At 34.0% G+C, this 14,183-nt stretch overlaps 1 protein-coding gene and 1 non-coding gene across 1 annotated transcript; both read right to left on the reverse strand.

Moving 5' to 3' along the window:
• LOC145943035 (uncharacterized) overlaps positions 1–14,183 on the reverse strand; it is a 176,885-nt gene that overhangs the window by 144,318 nt on the left and 18,384 nt on the right.
• Trnav-cac (transfer RNA valine (anticodon CAC)) lies at positions 1,533–1,605 on the reverse strand. Its single transcript has one exon. It is a non-coding gene; the product is annotated as a tRNA-Val (tRNA).

Genomic DNA, 14,183 nt, shown 5'->3' on the forward strand with positions numbered 1-14,183 from the left:
TGTATAAACTAAGTAAGTGCTATAAATCGTGCAAAGAGTGCACTTTCCGAGATATTTTTGCGCCGATTAAGAATATCTGACGTCGAAATTTAGAAAGATGAAAACATCATCGAAGGTTTCACAAGTATAACGCTGCTTCTCTCATTGACCGTTAGGTTAATAGGTCATCCACGTTTTGATTATTTGAGCTCTCTCGAAATAAGAAATTAAATCAAATTGAGAAAAAAAGAGAACGAAAAGAAAAAAATTATGTGATAGGTACACTATAATTCTGAGACATAAAGTCATTATACTTTCTTCTGACATATAAAGTCATCTTTCTGTAGAACAAAATTTAACTGTGTGAAGAGACTAGTTTCATTTCTCAAATTTTTACTTTCTCTCTTTCTTTCTCTTTTATATTTCAGTCATCAAATATCATATATCAAATATTAAGTTCAATTATCGTTAAGTGAACTGAAAACTAACTGAATAGAATTTTTTTGTCACTGAATTCGTAAAAAAGACAACTACAATATAACACATAATTTTTTGTAAATATTATACAATAAAATCTAAATTAATAGTGTGATGCTGTTGCAATCAGGAAATGAATCAGAATTGAAAATTTCTCGCGATCGTGACTGCTGCAAATATACCAACTTATAAATGAGAAAAGGGCAAAACTGATCGAACAGATATAGTCAAACACGAATCTTTACAAATGCTAAAAGGTTGAAATACTTTACGCGAATCTAATCATAATTAATAAGTGTAATATTATAATAAGTAAAATCATTAAAATTTGTTGAAATTTAATAATAATTAAATTATCTAATTACTTAATTAACAGTATTTTAAATACTTTTTATCTTTTTTATTTTGTAAATTCTTTAATATAACTAAAATTGTCTATATATATGTATAATCATATATAATAACGTGTAAATAGTCGAGATCTAATAGCAGATAAAAGACGGAGCTGCGGAAAATGCAGTGAGCATGTACTTTCTCTCTAGTAAAAGTAAAAGTTGCGACATCACCAAGAGACAAATGTAATTCAACGAGTTCAACATTTTACTTATTCATGATGCTTTCTCTTATGCATGGCTATATAAATTGGCTATATAAATTGGCTAAACCAATCATATTGGCTAATCATATCATTTTTAAAGATTATTTAGAGATTTTGGCTGCACGCAATTCATAAATATTTCATAAAATAATATATATAAATCAAATAATAGAAATGTATATATAATTAATCAAATAATATATAATTGTTCAAATGGAAAAGTATGTATATATAATTAATTAATTAAAAATGAAAATAATAAGAATGTCGTTCATTTCATTTACATATTACCTACTTGTCATATATAAAATACATAATATTTCTGTATTCATATTTTTAAATTATTAACATAATTTTCAACATTTTCGTATAGTTATCATTTGTGCTTGACACATGAGATCTTTGGTTTGTGGCCTAAAATTTTACATATGTATATTACATATACACACATTGCAAAAATTTAGAATACCAAAAGAATTGTTTCCGCCCGGGATCGAACCGGGGACCTTGTGCGTGTGAAGCACACGTGATAACCACTACACTACGGAAACGTTGTACTTCTGAATCTTCTTCGAGAGTATGAATAGTGAGACAAATAATCCTCAATCAACACTAATAAAACATCGTATTTTTTCACTTAAAATTAAAAAAATTTTAATATTTATAAATTGTATCCTAATGCTTAAGTTTCAAATAAAGAGAATCTGCCAAAATTTATTTGGAAATACGCGATTTACTGGCAGTCTTGTAAACGTGAGATTTTGTCGATAAACTTTCGCACAAAGACGAAACTGGAAGGTGGATTTAGGAAACACTGATCTTTGTGTGTGAGAAATCTTATATGTGGTATGAGAACGCCGGATCGCCGGGGTAGGGCAGGTCGAGGCGTCTCAAGGCCGGTTAGGCACAAGGGCAGCTTCAGTCTAGTGTGAACTCGACCGCGCCCTTCGAGGTCGTGCCATCCCATCCTCGCACACGCATCTTTATTTTTCCTTCGACAAGTCAACGCGACCCGGAGTTTGCCCAGTCTTTGTGTTTCAAGAGACGACGAGATGAATGAGAATGAATCAACCCAGAAAGATCGATGATGCTCGTGTGAAAGAATTTAATAATTGAATCATTATTTAATATTTATCATTAATCAATCATCATTATTTGTTTATTATTATTAATTGATATTAATCGGTTTTCATACGATTTTATGGTTATCGTATTAAATAAAAAAAAGTAGATATCAATAATACAAAATGTGTGGAAGATAAATAATTATTTAATTATCCCATTTATATGAAGATCATCAATTTCTCTGTTGATTCACATTATTCATCTTATGTAGTCTTTTAAAAATAATGAAGTTGAACAATTCTATTTGAATCTCTCATTCTATCGCGAATTGTAATATGAATAAATTTCTTATACTAGCGACGTGATATAAAAAAAATCAGTTTATCAATTGTCGCAATATGGCAGCTTTAATCATCCCAAACAGACTCTTTCTCACTGAACCGAAAGGTCAATCTTGATTAGTATGAGAAGCTGGACGACCATTGTCATTGAATTAATTGCTCGTCGGGTACGACAGATAAGCCAATAGACGTATCTCCCTTCGTTCCCCACGTTCCCCAGAAGTACCGAATCATAATTGGACGTCACGCGATAGGGAATGAGAAACAGATCAAGGTTTTGTCGATGAAAGAAACAAGATTTCGGCGAACAATTTTACCTATTTCGAATTTATGAACAAGTTGGATAATCGATTACAAAAAACCATTTTGTTAGACTACGAAAAGAAAACTCAGGTAAAAACTCGATTATTTCAATAGACATCTTAACTCTCGAGCACTCTGCTGACCCAGTAGAAAATAAAAATAAAATAAAAATTAAAAATTTGGCCACCATTATTATGCGTAAATGAAATTATTTAATCGATTTAATTCCTGAACAAACAGAATTTAATTAAATAATATTAATTATTTCAATTTTTTTGTAATTCAATTAATGATACATTTTTGAAAGAAAGATTGTGGTGTAAAATGGAGACCATAATATAAATATTGCCTGGAGACATGATATATAAATACAAAGACAGAAAATTTCGAGAGTTCACGCAAAGGGGTGGAGATAACAGATTCCTGAAGCAAATATGGCTGAATCGAACCTTGACTGAGCGAAGAACCAGCAGGATAGAAAAAAAGGGCGGCGCAGTTCAGCGAGAGAAAGAAGGAAAGGGAGACAAAGAACTGAAGAAGCCCTCATTCCTTTAGCACGCTGCACGCCATGCTCGTTCTCAGCTCCCGGGGTTAACGCACTACGGTAGACACAAAAATCCCCCCAAGGTCGGTGCATCCCTGTCTGTCGGTTTGTCCGTTCTACATCGGTTGACCGTCCCCTGCCCCACCCCTCAGACAACCCCCTCAAAACTCAGCGCCCCTCCAACGGGGCAGACTCACCCACGCGACTGATCTTATTTGATTCCAGGGTCGTCTGAACGAAAGAAGAGAAATCTATTTGGATAAATTGTGTAAAAGCATCGACTAAATTCATTTTTTAAATGTGGAAGACAGTTATGTGAGATATTATAAAGTGATATTTTTATTCTATGTGTGAGATATTTTTATTCTACATAAAAATCATTTTTATTGTGGACTTTTTATTGTCAGAAGAGAAAAAAAAATTACTCGCATCGAGTATAATAATCTCTCAAGAGATGGACTGAGAACTGCATTAGGATTAAAAATTTGCGAATGCTGAATCGTCGTCTTTATCAATCGCGATTGTTGTGAACGCCGTACAACACAGAGAAAGAACGAAGAGGAAGGAGAGGAGAATAATCGAGAGCAAGGATCGCGTGTATGGATTGGCGTGAAGCGACGAGTGCATCGGGTGAACGGCCGGCCGTGCATCCAGACTGCAGACGTTCAATAAAAATATCTTACGTTAGTCTTTCTCTCTTCTGACCATCGTCTACTCCCTCATTCATCGCTAAATTATTTTTATTACCGAACAACCGATGCAGTGCTTCTTACCGAACATCGTTGGCCAGATGATGCTTTTTTTACTCGAATTAAGAGACGAGTGAAACAAAAGAGGTAGAAATTCGTCGGTATTTTTATTATTCGGAGATATTGAAAAATAATTTAAATACACAGAACGATTTCGTAGTGCTGTGGATAAATTCCGTGGACATTCCGATAGCGATTTAATTCAATGATAGTTTGAAAAACTATTCGTATACCGTCGCGCAACAGTGATTGAGATGTATATATAATTAATAGTAAAATCTTTAAACAAAATTTTTGAAAAATCTTTTCCAATTATTCTTATGGTTTACTAGTTAATTTTAACTCTAGCATATTTGGCGCTAAATATTGCGGTAAGGGCCAATGATCCAGATGGACTTTCGCTCTGCCAAGTTGAGCCGAGCGCATTATCTCCTCGTTATTGATACGACCGTAGGACAATGCACTCATTGGCTGTGAACGTAAATAAGTACACGAAAAGACGACGATCGAAGCTTTTAACTCGCATTGTCGGGATCTATGATTCGCCTTCGTGGATAAATTCTCCGCGTCTCCTCTCGCTAACGCGAAAGGTTTCTGATTCACCCTAAATTATTATAAGCCAGCCGAAGAACGGTGTATTCTGGTCGAACAGTATTGTTTCTTTGCGACGCGACGTCGATCGCAGATCTTTGAAACGGTCGACCGTTAATCCCGCGTCCCGACTTGATCCTAAAAATATCGAAAGAAGCGCGGTCGATGCTAATAATGCTGATACGCAAATAAATACCTTAAATCTTTTTTACGAGATATATTTGTAAAATAATGAAACAAATACTATCTTTAATACAGTACAAATCAACACGAGGAAAAAACACCTCTGCTCGTAAAGATATTTTCCAGATATTCCGTTCATAAATTTTTTAACAAATTTTAACTGGGCATTTTCTCAACAAAATTTTATAAAGTAACTGTTCAATTATTAATTTTGACAATCTATTCTCTGCAATTTAGATATAAATAGATTTCCTAAAGCTGAGATTTTGATCCGTTTTGGCATCATCATCGTATGTTGCTCGGTCGCGACGATTCACGACATGAGTCACTGAAAATATAATCCGAATATACGGCCGGCTATGACGCACAAGGTCAAGGTTTCATACAAACGGTTATCAAGAAATAAATTAAAGTACATCCTCTCTTACGCTTATAGCATCTGACCAACGCGACGAGCGAAGAGCGAATTAAAGATAACAATGACTATGCGCACTATAACTATGCGCATAATGTGTATGGCTGAAAGTATGCACAAAGTTGCGTCAAATTATTTCTCGATTATCTTCAACAAGTATAATTTGCAAAAAACAAATATACTTATATATTCGCAAACTAATTCCTTCTAGATATATTAATTGAACGTTATAAACTTATAGAAGTATTATATCAATAATATAAACAGTACTGTAAGTATCTACTGTCAAAGTTGATACTTATGATAACTATAAATTAGCTATTGTTCTAAGCAGCATAAAAAAGTCATCGATTAGCAGCAGAATAGCTAAAATATACATATATTACACGCGCCCAATTTTAGAAATTTTTCTCACATCGAGTATAATTTGCCGCACTAATCTAATTAAAGACTCAATCTGACGAATTTATTACGAATTACGGAGCGACATAACAACATTCTAGGGCCCGTTATACCTTGATAAACATCGTTCTGGGGTCGATCGCAATTCTGTGATTCCCTTAACAGAGAGCGGTAAGAGAGAAGGTAAATCACTCGGATGACCTCCGATTAAACAGCGTAAAACGATCACGGTGACCCTCGACTTGCTCTTACTTCGTTGAAGAACAAATCGATGCCTCGAGCAGTGTCAATGTCAGCCGTAGGGCAGCAGCAGTCTTTGACATTGCGTCATCGTGACGTCAGTTAGCAACCCCTTCAACGCTAGACTTGCTCCGGCTTGCCCTTGCTACGAACGATCGACCGTCCACCCCGCGCTAGATTCTCTAACCTGCGATGTGGACGCACCTTCGCGTCAGTCCAACCTGTTGATCTAGCTGAAAATAAACTCGATCCCTCTCTCATTATGGAAAATGCCGAGATCTTGGAATAAACGTGGGTTCTTAGCTATCAATTTATATCCATTATCGAGAGTGAAAAAGTGATAAAACGTATCGTTCGATTCATAGAAACGTTCATTCTGATTTCTTTAATATGAATCTACTATAAATCTATGAAAAAATAATATATATTATATATAATAACTATTTTTTTTAGCATTTAGCAATTAGAAATTTATTAAACTATGTGTGTCACGCTTATATTACAATAAAAAACCAATTAGTTTTATTTAGGAAGGCTATTGTCACGATTTAATATGATTATTAAATTCGAAGTATCAATCGCACACTTCTGATAACTTTATTCACGCTATACTCTATAGATTGTTTCAAGCTATTGATTCTCAGAATAACAATTAAAGCAGGATAGAACAAGATTGTGAACCGGACGCCAGGGAGACAGAATAAATAAAAAAAAAAAATGACGAAAGGAAGATTACACATGTAAAACAGTTCGTAGCAAGAAGCAAGCAAGAAGGATCTTGCAGCGAGGATTGCCAGAAACATTTTTGTTATAACGTTCTCATCGAAAAGTATATTTCATCCCCGACATTTAATAACAAAGCTCTCTTGCAGAAACAAAGAACGTATTAATGTACAGGATATCAAGATGGGTGGCACATGATATCGAATTACCTTGGTCTTACTGGACAGAGAATTTTCGGGTGGTCGAAGAGCGAAAAAAAGCTGCATGCAAAAGACTCTGATCGAGTCGAACTCAATACAAGCTGCCAAGGTGGCCACCAAATTTTTTTTTTTTCGTTTTACGAATCATACTTGGAACACCTGTCCGAACTCAAAGGCTCTGTGTGCTTCTGGTTTAAAGGCAATACAACGTTAAATTTATTTTAAGCAATAAAAAATATAGTTCTGCTCTCCAACGGAAAATCTAGTGAAGAACGAATGTTATAGCGTTTAAAGTTAATCACGAGATTAAATTCTATTCGTTTAACAAAATATCAGGATGCCGCAAACCGCAGACGGCGAGTAAAGCTGGCAAATATTGTATACGGTTCTTCCTTTTCGAGGTCATCCATCGCCCGTGCCGCATCACCTGCCTGTTGATACAGCCGAGCTTACACACTCCTTCGATCTTAACGCTTATTTTGTAACGGAAGATAATCACTACTGTATATATAAGATAATATAATATAAATGACGCTCCCTTATAAAAACGAGATGTAAAAAATTACACATCGACCCGATCTTAACTGCACAATAAATGACAATTAATTTGCATCAATATCGAAGATTTGTGAGTATAAATAACGTGACTAACAAGTCTTAACGTGATAAATTGCAATAATTCGTTTATTTTTCGGCTCGCGTTTGAAGCAAGGAAATGCAATAGTAAAGCGGCATTCAAATGTGACAATTTAGATATTATTTTTGCCAATAAAATGGGGTCATTTAATTTTTAACGATCCCCCGAGACCAATTATGAACCACATGCAACCGTCTGCCGAGGGTCACGTAAACGCGGGTGCGCCGAGGGCCAGGTGTTCCACGGCGTACGCCGATTTTGTAGGTCGTCATGGCATACAGACACCCCGAGCCCTGCGTTTGGCACATGACTGGCGGCAACATGTTTGCCCCGTTTATGTAGGTCACAAACTATGCATGGGGTTATAACATTCAGGGCCGTACAAATCGAGAAACAGCCGTCAACTACTTCGTTATATATCCGTCTGAATGTATCCAGAAAATGAAACTTTGAATACGCTTTTCTCAATAGATTTCCGTCAAAGACAGATGGTTATATTGAAAAATTCTAAAACAAAACCGATACTTTTGAAACCATCTAGATATAGACAAGAAATAATTTATATTTAAAGCGATACTTTTACTATATATTGATAAATGTATTGATAATATATATTGATAAAAATATTTGACACGTAGAGTCTCTTAAAATATCTCTTAAATTATGTTATATCGACGAATCGCCAAAGTAAATCACAAAGTAAAAAGTTTCAATCTGAAAGAAAATTCTACGAAGAAATCATCGCGAGCACGAGCCTGATGTAACAAGATGCGGTTTACTCGAGCAGGTGTTACAAGTAACGAAGCACCCGTTGTCGAAAGAAATGGACCACCTGTCCATTTTTATCAAGTATATTACACACATTACATTCACACTTCGGAACAGCGTGTCCGCTCCTCCACGTGCAATAAGAAATGAAGTAGCTTCAGTCCACATGCTCGGAAGCAGACCGATGTCTTTGTACTTCCCTTTACTTATTACAGGTGTTTATCGAGATTAAGGAAATTATTAATTATATTATGGGACAGTATTATACATATAATGGGACTGACGAAGAGAAATATGTAAAATACAAATCAATAACTCTTAATTATGACTAATGAAAAATTAATATTGAAACAAATTAAATAAAAAATAATTTAATTTATTTCTTGTATTCATTATTAATTTTTATGAGTTTGCGTTATTCGATATAAATTATTCTAATAAACTAATTTCTTTCGATCAATTTTAAAGAATCAGATTGATTATTGTAATTTGAAAACGCTAAAGAGATATCTTGAAAATCGATTGTATGCAGGTGCGACCCCTTTTATTAAGTTTTTCTACTTTCTGACTTCTCAAGGTAAACTGAGAAAGAGAAATCGTCCTTCGTCTTTGAAATTAATCATTGGCTCCATTGATGAAATAGCCAATAGGCGATCCTTTAATCGGACAGATGTCGTTCCCTTTTCTATAATCGTAAAGTTACAGGCTAAAGATGGGCGAAAGGTGATGGTTGAATGACAAAGAACCAGACTTTAAGACGTGATTATTACGTTCATTGTTAGAAAAGACCTTGAATAATGTGTAACGCGGTTGTTCATTGTATCTCCTGAGGACATAGGACGACAAAACCTGACTTCTTGGAAACCTTCCTCCATTGGAGATCTGGTTACGAAACAACTCAATCTACTGGTATATACGTGCTAATATAAAAAATATCTAGAGTACATCTGCTGCTACCCCGATCGTTTAACTTAATTAGTTGCTGATTATTAACTTCATTAAAATTATCTAGGGTCTAAAATCGCAATTTCTCGGATTGCAACCTTACTAATATCCTCGTCAGTGAAAAATCGTGTCAAGGTGTCTTATAGATATTATATACATCACATTAGTCGCATGCATCGCAATGTCGATATAGATAACACTCTTTCAATTGAAAGTAATTACTATATATGTATATATATATAAAGAACAAAACGTGCATCTTTGCCCTTTATAAATTCATGTTTAGCTTTACGGATCTGTTGGATCGATAGAAACAAATATAAACAAATTTTTTTTTTTAATTTCTAATATATTTATACTACTTTTTTTAAAATAAAAGATAAAAGCAAGCTGTAGATATTAGAAGATATCTTTGATTAATTCGGACTACCGGAAATTGAATATTGACCTCGTTTAACATCGATCTGGCTGTTTCGCGGCACCGTGAATGAGTGCTATGAGTAATACACGATGAGTGACTAAGATTTCTTCTATTTTTTTCCACACAACTCTGTGGATGATTTCATCGCAATAATCTAGATGACGATTGAATTTCGTTCAACATATTAATTTCATAATCAGAAATAGTTTATAAATCATCTGTAATATACATATATGTATATAGAAACGCAATTAATAAAGAGATACGATAATAAATTAATATTGTTACATATGATAATAACTCATCAGAATTTGCGATGCAAGCATTCAATTTTGCAATCATTATAACTATACTATACTCGCACTAGCCAACTTCATTCGTTGTACGCTTTGATGTTTCATATTAGCTTTTCCCTTATCCTACGTCATCTTCTCTGACCATAAGTGCTTTCGCTTGAAAGCTCATTTGCGATCAAAGATATTGCTATTATCGAGATCTTGACACAAGTGACCAAAAACGAAATTAAAGCGAAACCATAATGGCTTTCGTGTTCGCTTTAATTTCATTTTTGGTTACTTGTAATAGAATCATCACCTCCCTATAATTTGTGTGTATTTCACAATATTGAATATTTTATTAAATTATATTATTAATAATTTCTAAAGCAAGTTGCTTATTGAATGTATCAACAATCGAATGGTACATTTGATACGAAAATTAAAGCCGATATAAACTAACTTTTAGTATCAATTTTATCGTTTATAATTCAATATTATTCATAAATAATAATCAAACGAATTAATTGCCAATATTTATAAAGTTTGCACCAAATGTCGTGAAAGTCTGACGATATAAGTGTACTTAAAGCTTACATTCATAAAGTATAAAGTATAAGATGCACTGTTAAGGTTCTTCCGCGACCTATACAAGGACGCGTGAGGTCAGTATGCGTGGGTTGTTGCACTGGGTAGGGTTGGATCGATACAGCTTGCACCGGGGTGCACAACCCGGCTAGCAACGACCCACCTCCTCATCCATAGCAACAGGCAGCTATTTATGCGTGTCGAGTTAACCCCTTACGCGCGTGTCACTTTCTAATTAAATGATGACCGCGCAATCAACATTTCGTAGAAATGTTAGAAACCTATTATAATTAGCACGCAAATTACGAATTACGATTAGCAATCATATTTTTTCCCTTTAAATTATTTCAGAAATTAAAAAGTTTTTTAAAAAATGTAAAACATGTGTTTAACTTCTAATCAAATCCTTGTAACATCATTAAATCAATTGTTTTAGAGCAATTTATATCTACAAAAATAAGATATTATTTATGCTTATGAATAATTGCTTATTAAATTATGAACACAAAATTGAAAAACATTTTTTCCGGAAAGTTTTAGAAAAAATGGAGAAAAAAAATAATGAATAATAATTTTTGATATGGGGAAAAAACATCTTGTCGATTAAAATGTAATCAACGAAACGGCTGAAGTTGCGCCAAGTACCCGGAAGTCTCTGTTGCGTGGAGCAGTGATTTGACCTTTCGAGAAACTCAGTTAACTAAAGCTAGGTTCAAAGTGGGTGTCATTGTAAATGGAAACCGGGAAATGGGTTGAAGGTCAAAAGTAAAAGGTCACGATACAGCGATGCTCTCATCCCTCGTGCTATCTCGTTCATTCTCACCTTTTCTACTATCAAAGTGTTTTAGCAACTTTAAAAGCGATTGAAAAGTAACATCAAATATTTGTCTCTCTTTTATTAATGTAAAAGTTATATTTATTAATTTAGGAGTTATATTTATCTTCACTCAAGATTATAATCGCAAACTGTACAAGTAAATGTATAATTTATTGTAATTTTTTGACATTTTAATCTTGTTAATAATTATGCTCGTAGAATACAAAAATAAAACAAAAATACGACGATGAAAATAAAACGAGTTAGAATTAGCCTTGAGTCGAGAGCCAAAGTTTTCCAAAAGGGTGGCAGGATCCTTAATGGTATACGAGTAGGGAGAAGAGAAGCAGAGATAACGCGAATGTGTATCAGAGGGTGGAGTCATTTTCACAGCTAGTGACCTCCAAATTTCCCAAGAGCGCACACGTGCCTACAGCCTATCTTCTCGCCTGTTCCTTGTCAAGGACGAAATATTTTCGCCATCCTAACTATTATCATTTTACGAACGAAGAGATCTCGTACAGAGATTCAAGATTATAATCTGAGTCATCGACGTAAGAAAGAGGATCATTCATCAATTACTTTTCTTTTAAACATAACTATCATTTTCACTGATTGGCATAATAAATCAGTATTATGCAAAAAAATGCAATTGCTTAAAAATGATTGTACAATAGAATAATGTATAAATATACATAACTTGTATTTTTTTAAATTTTGATCAAAACTAACATTTTAATAATTAAAAAACGGAGCAACGTATATAGAATTTCTTTTTTCTCCTCTTTCTTACATACGTTTTGCCCTGTAAAGGCACTTTTCCCGGAAAATTGGTTATATATTACGACATATTACTACGTCTAGTACCAATATGACAGTGAAGCTGGTCGGAGGCCAAGGTCGAATAAAGTTCGCCCTGGGTGTGCCTCTATCCATTCAAAAGCTTCTATATGGCTTCTCGACTCGACACTCGACACTCATCATACAAAAAGTCGTGACAATTAAACTGCATAATTTTTCTACCCCTCCTTAACATAATATTTATCGAGAAAAATAAGCGTATATTTTCTCTTATTAATGTCGTACATTTCGAATTTCAATTATTAGCATTTTTCGCGACACAGATAAAACAATATTTATTGTTTCAATATATGGTCCTTTAAATTCATTAAAATTAAAATAACCATAAATAAGATATTATCTTTAATTCTCTGTTAATGATTAAGACCTTGCTTTGTCAAGGCCAAATTATGCATATATTATGTCATCTATTATGTAATCCATTTATAAAAGCAGTCGTTCTTTCGTCTATAGAAATTATCGAAAATGATAATTCTCGTCGCACAATATTATGCCTCGTGTGAAAAAGTGAATTGCAAAATTTAAAGAATATTTTTGCATATATCAAAAATTATATCTCAAATAAAAAACATTTTTAGAAATCGACAAATATTAATTATCTTAGAATTATCTCAACAATTATTATATCTAATTAATAATATTTAATAAATAATATCGCCAATTTAATTTCTTTTTAGATTTTTAAAATTTTAATAAATTTACACATATACAGCATTGCAGTATAAATTTCTAATAAACTTAATGATTATTAATTGCCTCGTCAACAAATTCTTTTCAGATATAGATGTTTTTATCATTTCGTGAATAAATAAATATTACATTTTAAGTAAAATCGCTGCAAGGCCGTAATGTGCATCGTATCAACACGTGATTCGACCATTGGGACCATGAACTGAGTGAGTCAGGAAGAGCAAAGGAGAAAATGCGCACCGGTGACAATCGAAACTTATCAGTCGTGTGGCACAAATAAGAACGGACTGAATGCGAAGAAGCTTATACAGAGGAGAAGAGTGGCGGGAACGCGGGAAAACGCAGCACAATGTCAAGTTCAAGGACGTAGGACGCGTGATTCTCCTATCACTTTAGTACGCGCAACCGAAAGAGATTACATATTAATCCAAAAATCACGTAATTCATGATTTAAAATATTAAAACTCATATTAATATTAAAACGGGCAATACTCCCCCAGAGAAGTGCTCTTTAACGTAGCCTTGTACATTTTATAAATTTTTTTCTATCGAAGTATACTAACGGTGAAAAAAGTTATATAAAAAGATAAAAAAAATTTTGTACGATTTAACAAATATATTTTAATGCTGATGACGTAAGGCTTGGATTATATCTGTAATATGCGAAGCGAACATGACGCATGCATAATTTCCAGAACCTGAGAGAAACCGTTGTATAAAGATCTTAACGTTTTTGAAAAGTAGAGCTCTTTCGCATGATAAAGGATCACCTTGAATGACAGGTGCATCTTGCCGCACACGTGGCAATCCGTTCGCCATTATACATATGTATATCCGTCGTCGGTCTACTCAAACGTATTTTACTCTACTAAAGAGATTGCGCAACAGTTTTGCGAACACTCAGTGAATTAATATATAACAGATTTGTCTATTATAAATATAATTAAATATTAGACAAATAGAAATAAAAATCTATAAAACGATATATATACGATATATGTATATATATATATTTTTTTTTTTTTTTTTTTTTGCGTAATTATACTCGCGGAAGAAGAGAATACTTTCCAAGTTTAAGCGCAGCGCTTATAGCGCGAACATTTACGGGTTAACGGCGCGGCACGTTGAAGGTTAAACTCCTCGACCTTCGACGATACGTCGATTACTTGAAAATAGCCGTTGTTGTTGGAGCAATGCGCGCGATACACCGTGTCCTACGCACACTCGTCTCATCAGAGACGTCCTTCATAGCCGTTCTTTTAGCGACGCGCACGCATATTATCAGCCACATGCGTCCCAGCACTGGCATCCACGTGACTGAGATTGCACATGAATAGTGCAGTTGCAAAACTTTTCAATCGTTGTAAATTG

Source organism: Prenolepis imparis, unplaced genomic scaffold (genome assembly GCF_030444845.1).
Source record: "Prenolepis imparis isolate NDT839.2.m4 unplaced genomic scaffold, iyPreImpa1.0 SCAF_11, whole genome shotgun sequence".
In the NCBI taxonomy this organism is placed as follows: Eukaryota; Metazoa; Arthropoda; class Insecta; order Hymenoptera; family Formicidae; genus Prenolepis; species Prenolepis imparis.